At 42.6% G+C, this 8,696-nt stretch overlaps 1 protein-coding gene across 2 annotated transcripts in view; it reads left to right on the forward strand.

The window, feature by feature from the left end:
* The window catches only part of LOC115027165 (G patch domain-containing protein 2-like), a 30,582-nt gene extending 26,293 nt beyond the window's left edge, over positions 1-4,289 (forward strand). Inside the window, exon 11 of one of the 2 annotated variants that reach the window (XM_029460275.1) lies at positions 3,363-4,289. The gene's annotated coding sequence lies outside the window, so the exon portion shown is untranslated. Of the gene's footprint in view, positions 1-503; positions 1,376-3,362 lie in introns of those variants that run through there. The other variant, XM_029460276.1, reaches the window with a different exon arrangement.
* The last annotated feature ends 4,407 nt before the right edge of the window (positions 4,290-8,696 follow it).

Genomic DNA, 8,696 nt, shown 5'->3' on the forward strand with positions numbered 1-8,696 from the left:
GGGAAGTGGCAGAATCGATGGGAGACAAGAGAGGGGTGCACGTGAAATTCTCCCGGAGCTCCCAGTCACAGACCAGAGGCTCTGGCACCACTCACCTGTCATCCCTGCAGCACTGGGATTAGGGCCTGTGACAGCAGGAGCAGCCTGAAGAGAAAGATGCTGCGGTCGTCATCGCCACTGACAGCCTGGAAATGGTGCCTCTCCTCCACACTTAGACTACATATACGTCTCGTTACATGGCTGCACCACGCTGCTCCATGGCATTTCTATCATCTAACATGTTTATCTACAGATGAGAAAAATCATAGCAGATAAAAAGATTCAACACAAGAACATGAGATGTAGAGTAACCTGAAAGGTGTGGATGGCATGGCCTCTAATGAGCCATTTAAGTGAGTGCTTTCAAAGGTATCTCATTTCAAGGATTAAAATAGCAATTCACCTTGTGCTTGGGCATGGGATGTGTGTGTGTGTGTGTGTGTGTGTCTGTGTGTGTGCTGCAGCAGCGGATGGAGGGCAGGTGTCGTGACAGAAGGGGCACTCCATTCTCTAATTGATCGGCAAAAGATGCACATGAAGAAGACGTTAAAGCAAAATGAAGTCATAACAGTGGATTGAGACATTTATTAAGTCAGACGAAAGGCCCTCAGAAACGTTGAGATTGTTTATTGATTTTTGTGTTTTGGCTGGCTGAGCAGGAGTAATCGCTCGTGCTGCTGCCACGGAGGCTACGGGGCTAGCAGCCAAATGTTTGGGTAGAGGGGCCGACTTCCTAATAAAGGAGGCAACTTTAACGAGCAGAACACAGAGCCTTCATTATGACTGCGGTTGTTTAACGGTCCTTACCTGATAAGCTGTCAGTCAGTTAGCTGAGAATGTCAACCGCTGTCACGTAAAATGATTCCTGATGTGTATCGCTGACATATTAGCGTACGCAGAAAGTAGTGTGTTCTCAGTGTACTTGACTGATAGAGTGACAAAGTGTTCCCGTGAGATGTACATACAGGTCTCTTGGCAGACTGTACTTTGCTGTATTTGTTTAAGTGGTAACGTGTTTATGTTTGTGTGTCTCTGTGTGTAAGCTGGTCGTATGTTTTTTTAAATCCTAAAAATACTTTATATATTCTTTTATATAGTATTGTTTATTTACAGTAATGTGTCAATACTTCATTACAAGATTCCTAGTTAGATTCCTAACCCTGCCAAAAAGAAAACAAAAAAAAGAAATTGTAAATGCCCTTTGGTATTTGTGCTAAAATTACATCTAAAAAATCTTACATATTTCATTTATAAACATAAAAATGACAAACATTACAGATTTGCTGCTTGTTTTATATATTTTTAAATGAATTAAAAACAAACAATTAGATTTCTCTTTGGGCCGTTTTCACTATTTTATGTCATTTTATAGACAAAACAATAATTTGATCGTCAAATAGTTGACACATTAATGGTAATAGTTGTTAGTGCATCCCTGTACTATATATTTAAAAATATTATCAAATGTAAACCAACGTTCCTATAATTTCTTCTCTGCCAGGAAAGGAAATAAAAATGATTTCACTGTTTAACGACTGTCCCACTGTACACGTGTGCCTTAGTGTGTGTGTGTGTGTGTGTGTGTGTGTGTGTCTGTGTCTGTGTGTCTGTGTGTGTGCTGAGTGGTGCTGGTGAGTGTTAGGTAGAGTTCAACCATACTGGTGACATCAATCTGCCTGCTCTTTATTAGACGGAGCAGTGAGGTGTAACTGACTGCATTGTCCACAGATGGACTGGGGCCCATAGCACACGGGACCCTGGTCAGCCACCCTGACAATACAATCAATAACCACACACTCATTACGGGAGCCCTGCCTGCCTTCCCCTGCCTTCCTGCCCCGTGGAGCCTCCCTCCGTGCTTCCCCTTATCCTTAACTCCCTTTTCACTCTGATTCAATTGTCTTATGTTTTGAGTCTTCCTCTGTATGTATCCCGATGTCTCTTTTGATGTCATTTAGTTTTTCTCTCAAACTATATCAAAAGCTGAATCAGGATCGGGTTAGGGGACAACCCGGACGTCCCAGCTACTGAGGCTCCTGCGGTATTCAGTAGTCAGGCTGGACAGTGGTGGATGACAGCGATCCAGCATGGAGCCTGGGGCCTATAAATGGTAATGCCCTCCACTTGCCTTCCTCATAAAGCATAATAAAAGGAGGTTATAAATCCTACCAATTAGCTGCGTCCATCAGTCGCCTTAATTGGAGTGTCGTGACTGGCTAGGGGATGACCTTGTGTGCCATAGAGCCAAGACAGACGAGGGGCCGGGGGGGGGGGGGAGATCTATGTGGATGTGGAGGACTTGGGCTTCTTTAAATCAACTGTATCTAACAGGCCATACTGTAGTTAAGGGTCGAGCCATACGGCGGTAAAACGTTTATGCTGACTCGTCGTGTTGATGTCGTCAGTGTAAATGTGTAGGGTTTTTAAACGCTTATGAATATGCTTCAGGCCAGCCGTCGGTTATAGTCAGAATGTAAAGGAACAGTGGAGCTGAAGATGATAATACAGGCAAAGAAAATGTTAATTGAAACTCATTGATGGTTGATAAAAAAGTTTCAGGTACATCAAGTTAATAGAGTGATGTTGTTGCAGCAGTTTCCTCAAAGAGCTGCAGCAACACAATCCAAGTGTCTCTGGCTCCAAAATGTCAACATTTACCTAATTATAACTTACAACCCACATGCAATCCACTTCTGAGCATCACATTAGTATCACATCACCTCACTCGTCATCTTTCAGCCATTAGTGTCAGTTTGCAAGCTCATTGCTTGAGAGGAAGGTTGATGGTGAAAAGCGTAATGTTTACGAACGAGCGGACTGAGAAATGTGTTCATTCTACCCAAGGGAAGCACAACACCAGTGCGCTTCATTTGCAATGTAGAGGGTTTTTTTTTAGGTATAGTAAAATCATCATACCTACCAGGGCAGTAATTGTAATCAAAAGGCGACTAAATCATCATTTTTTATTATGAATCCAGTAAAAAATAACTCGTACTAAACTGATGACCACTCTCTCTGCTGTCTCTGGTCATGGCATCAAGTTAAAGGACTTGAAGGTGTTACTTCTTCCATTAATACAGAAAAGCTTTTTGTGCACTTAGTTAGAAAGTTCTATTCTCTCTCGACATGAAGCACGAGAAATCTTGTAAGTGGACCTCTCGGACTTATTTGATTACAGGCGCTAACTGTGAACGTCAGCGTAGACCCAACTGACAAAAGGGTGAAAATAATTTCTCCTAAACTATTCACTTAATTAATCTTAGAGTCTCTTGAGTCACTGTGATTATGGAAACAATATGGCTGACACAGCACTCTACCCCCAGACGCACAGACAACGCCTCTGATCAGTGACCCCAGGTGCTCTGGGTTCAATGGGAGCCACTCATCCTGCAGTGCAGCGCTTGTGCTTTCTTCCCCTCAGCGCAGCAGTTAAATCTACCCACCGTCCTCCCGTGGGTCCGGCCACCACACCTTTCCTCTCAACACCTCAGTCAAGCACTCTCTGTGGCCACTCAAACCTGAGACCTGCGCTTCCGCTCTCGCTACGAACATCCACTATCTCATGACACCGCTCTCCCCGAGAGGAAACACTGAGCCCGTTTGTCTGTGGAGAGCTCCGTGTGCAGACGCTGATGTGTCCTTACACTGCGCTTTCTCTCTCAGCTCTCGTCCCTCCACCTCGGGATTAGGCAGTAAAGACCAGTTAACTAAGCAGCTGTTGGAGGAGAGTTTCTCTCCGGCTGACTGAGGGCTGCCGACAGTCGTTTCCTTTCTCTCTTACCGTCCGGAGATAATTCAGTCAACAAGCTTTGAACTGTAGATAAGACAGGAAGAGGATGATCCCAGGGATGGGCCTGCTGTACATGGGGTAGGGGCAAAGGAGTAGAAGGGACAGGCAGAGGGCCGCAGCAGCAGGTGTATGGGAACAGGAGAGGGCCAAGTAAGATGAGACCTGAGACAGATGCAACTATCCAATTTACAGGACACTCTTATGTGGTTTGAAACGGATGTAAAGTTCTGTGCGCTGACGTGATAACCTCTTAACTTCAATGCTCAATATGTTTTTTTTCATATGGCTTTTCATTATTACACCATGTCTCACAATGTTTGAAGATCACATGGCACACGACCTTTTCAACTGTCCACATAATCCTCTTTTATCAGACCATTTTTTAATAACTTTTGAAGTCCTGTTACTGGACTACAAGCCAGTAGGCAAAATATCCTACGCTCGATGTTTATCTGAAAGTGCTGTGACTAAATTTAAGGAAGTGATTCCATCAGCACTTAATTCAATACCAGGACTCAATATCAATATAATGGAGGACTCCAATGCTAACTTTAGTCCCTCACAAATTAATTATCTTGTTGATAGCGCTGCAGCCTCACTGAGAATAACACTCGACTCTGTCGTTCCTCTAAAGAAGAAGGTCATAAAACAGAAAAAGAAGGCTCCATGGCTTAATTTACAAATCCGCAAACTAAAACAAAAGTCGAGAAATCTTGAAAGTAAATGGCGTTCCACTAAATTGGAAGAATCTCGTTTAGTGTGGTTAGATCATCTTAAAACGTATAAGAAGGCTCTCCGTAATGCCAGAGCAGCTTATTACTCTTCCTTAATAGAAGAAAATAAGAACAACCCCAGGTTTCTTTTCAGCACTGTAGCCAGGCTGACAGAGAGTCACAGCTCTACAGAGCCTTCTGTTCCTATATCGCTCAGTAGTGACGACTTCATGAGCTTCTTTAACCATAAAATTATAATTATTAGAGACAAAATTAATCTCCTCCTGACCTCAATTGGTAATGACTTAACTTCAACTGTTGGAATTTTAAAAACATCTGTAACTCCTGAAATGTATCTAGACTGTTTTACTCCAATCAACCTTAACCAACTAACTTCAACAATCTCATCGTCTAAGCCATCAACCTGTCTTTTGGACCCGATTCCAACTAAACTATTTAAAGAAGTTTTACCCTTAATTAACACCTCGTTATTAAATATGATCAACCTGTCTCTATTATCTGGCTACGTACCAAAATCCTTTAAAGTAGCTGTAATAAAACCACTTCTTAAAAAGCCTAGTCTTGATCCAGAGGTTTTAGCCAACTATAGGCCGATATCTAACCTTCCCTTTCTCGCTAAGATCCTTGAGAAAGCAGTCGCAAAACAGTTGTGTGACTTTTTACATAATAATAGTTTATTTGAGGTTTTTCAATCTGGATTTAGAGTTCATCATAGCACAGAGACGGCACTGGTGAAAGTTACCAATGACCTTCTATTGGCATCAGACAAAGGACTTGTCTCTGTTCTTGTCTTGTTAGACCTCAGTGCTGCTTTCGACACTGTTGATCATGACATTCTACTACAGAGACTGGAACATTGTGTTGGCATAAAAGGAACCGCACTAAACTGGTTCAAGTCCTATTTATCTGAGCGATCTCAATTTGTACTTGTTAACGATAAATCCTCCATGACAGCCAAAGTCAGTCTTGGAGTTCTGCAGGGTTCTGTACTTGGACCGATTCTATTCACTTTATATATGCTTCCTTTGGGCAATATTATAAGGAACCACTCTATAAACTTTCATTGTTATGCGGATGATACCCAATTATATCTATCAATTAAACCAGATGAAACCAATCAATTGGCTAAACTTCAAGCATGCCTTAAGACATAAAAACTTGGATGTCTAGCAACTTTTTGATGTTAAACACAGACAAAACTGAAGTTATTATACTTATATAATTATATAACTATAATTATAGTTATAATGACATAGAAGCTCTGGATGGCATTAACTTGGCCTCCAGCACCACTGTAAGGAATCTTGGCGTCATCTTTGATCAAGATCTGTCGTTTAACTCCCACATAAAACAAATCTCAAGGACTGCCTTCTTTCATCTACGTAACATTGCGAAAATAAGACACATCCTGTCTCAAAATGATGCAGAAAAACTAGTCCATGCATTTGTTACTTCAAGGCTGGATTACTGCAACTCATTGTTATCAGGGTGTCCCAAAAAGTCGCTTAAGACTCTTCCGTTGATCCAAAATGCAGCGGCACGTGTATTGGCAAGAACAAGGAAACGGGATCATATTACTCCTGTATTAGCTGCTCTGCACTGGCTCCCGGTAAAATACAGAATAGAATTCAAAATCCTTCTCCTGACTTACAAATCAATTAATGGTCAGGCTCCAGCATATCTTAAAGATCTCATAGTACCTTATAAACCAACTAGAGCATTATGCTCCCAGACTGCAGGGTTACTTGTGGTTCCTAGAGTCCAAGAGTACAATGGGAGCCAGAGCCTTCAGCTATCAAGCTCCTCTCCAGTGGAACCAGCTTCCAGTTTGTGTTCGGGAGGCAGACACACTCTCCACATTTAAGAGTAGGCTAAAGACTTTCCTTTTTGATAAAGCTTATAGTTAGGGCTGGCTCAGGTTTGCCCTGAATCAGCCCCTAGTTATGCTGCTATAGGCTTAGACTGCCGGGGGACACCTCCCTGCTCTCTTCCTTCTCTTCCTCTCTCCTCCCCTCCCTCTCTTCTTCTCCCTCTCTATCTGTATGCATTTATGTAAATGTTGTTACTAACTCACCATCCGGGGTATCATCCCCGGAGTGTCTGTCTCTCATGTGGCAGGTTGCCACTGATAAAGTTTACGTCAGGATCATGAATCGTGGCTGCGCCTGCTGCCCTGGTCCTGCTGGACACCGGGAAGCCTTTTTGACATTTTCCTGGATTCATCCATACTTTCTATTTCTTTTTTTCCAACACAACATAATTTCTGTCAAATGTTGTATTTGTACTATGTTGTTTATCCTGTACACACGACATCTATTGCACGTCTGTCCGTCCTGGGAGAGGGATCCCTCCTCAGTTGCTCTCCCTGAGGTTTCTTCCATTTTTCCCCCTTTAATTTTGGGGTTTCTTTTAGGAAGTTTTTCCTTGTGCGATGCGAGGGTCTAAGGACAGAGGATGTCGTAACCTGTACAGTCTGTAAAGCACACTGAGACAAATGTATAATTTGTGATATTGGGCTATACAAATAAATTTGATTTGATTTGATTTGATTCAACCTCATCAAACTCAATTTTTCAACATCGGAAAAATAATCAGATTTTAATCTAACATGGACTTCATCATAAGACCAGTGAGTCTAGGTATTTTTCGTAATGACCTATTGCCCAAACACAGTCGTATCTCCTGTGTTTGAGCGCTGCCCCACATCATCCTGTTCTTTTCCGTCCTGCGTTTTATGAATGCAAAAAGATGGGGGAGAGGAAATTAATTTCCAATAAACGTTTGACAGAGTGGCTTTTGTTTTGTCTCGGCCACGTGGTTTTTTGCATACCTGCCAGGTGTTGTGCGACGCCATCCCCCCCCCGGGCCCCGTGCTCTGTGGCAAGGTGCACGATGAAAGGCCTCGGGTGGCCCATCAAAGGGCCCATTGAGATTCAGCCACGAGCAGGACAGAGGGCCACAGTGTGGGCCGTGGAAATTTGACACCCTCTGACAGAAGCTCCATACAGCCCACTCAGGGCCACGCTGACAGCATCGCTCGCAGGAGATCAGGCGCTCTCTCGTTCACTTCTACTGACTCGCTACCTGCTGACCCCGGGCAGAGAGACAGGAAGAGAGATGGAGAACGAGATGTTTAATGTCAGAGAGAGATTGCGCTGAAAAGAACAACATAGATTATTTTAAGTCTTAAAATGTTGTTCATCTTGTGTGAAACAATTGATGATCCTATGTAGATATTTGAGGCAAGTTTCAGGTATTTTTGAGAAATAGGATCAAAACATTTTATGAAATGACGAGCATATCTTTGCAGTGTACTGACCTTGACATGTGACATGACTCCTTTGACATGATAGTGTGCATACGGACTTTATTGAGTATTGTCACTTACCTGTGTGAACACACAACAACTACATCAGTGGTGTAACTAAGTACATTTACTCAAGTACTAAATACAAGTTACTCCAGTTACTTCCACTCCACGGCATTTATTTAACTATAATTACTAATTAGTGTGAAGATAAATATCATGCTCTGTTGTAGAGATGTAAGTAAAATATGTGTAAAATAGTTGAAATGAACTCTTCCTTAACCAGCCAAAACATCCAGCTGAGGCTGATGGGAGTGCCAAACGTTTTGCAGGTATTAAACTAAATGATGGCGTTAGATAAAAAGTCAGGTGATCACCAAAGTTATCTCAAGTCATCCTGAAGGGAAACATAAATGTCCGTACCACATTTCATAATAATCTAGCCGACGGTCTTTGAGTGGTGGACCCCAGAGCGTCTTGTGTGGCTAAAAAGCAACTAATTGGTTCTGTTCTCAATGTGCACAGTAAAAAAAGAAGACTGGGGTCTACGACTACACAGCCCACTTCAAAGTTGAGGATCTTTCAGCAGAATGATCTTATTAACCAAGCACCTCCTGAATGTCGTTCCTACACAGATAAAAAAAGAAGAAGTGTGTTTTAATGAAGAGTAATATCATTTTAACTGTGAGTCTCTCGAATTAGCGGTGGCTGGGTCACGACTGGGCTGCTGCTCTCATCGATGCCCTCAAATAAACCTCACCTGTCGGGGCAGTAAAAGAGCACGCAGGGCCTTCAATCACCAGAGAGTGAGCAGGGGACAGGTCTC

The sequence above is a fragment of the Cottoperca gobio genome, chromosome 22, assembly GCF_900634415.1.
Source record: "Cottoperca gobio chromosome 22, fCotGob3.1, whole genome shotgun sequence".
In the NCBI taxonomy this organism is placed as follows: Eukaryota; Metazoa; Chordata; class Actinopteri; order Perciformes; family Bovichtidae; genus Cottoperca; species Cottoperca gobio.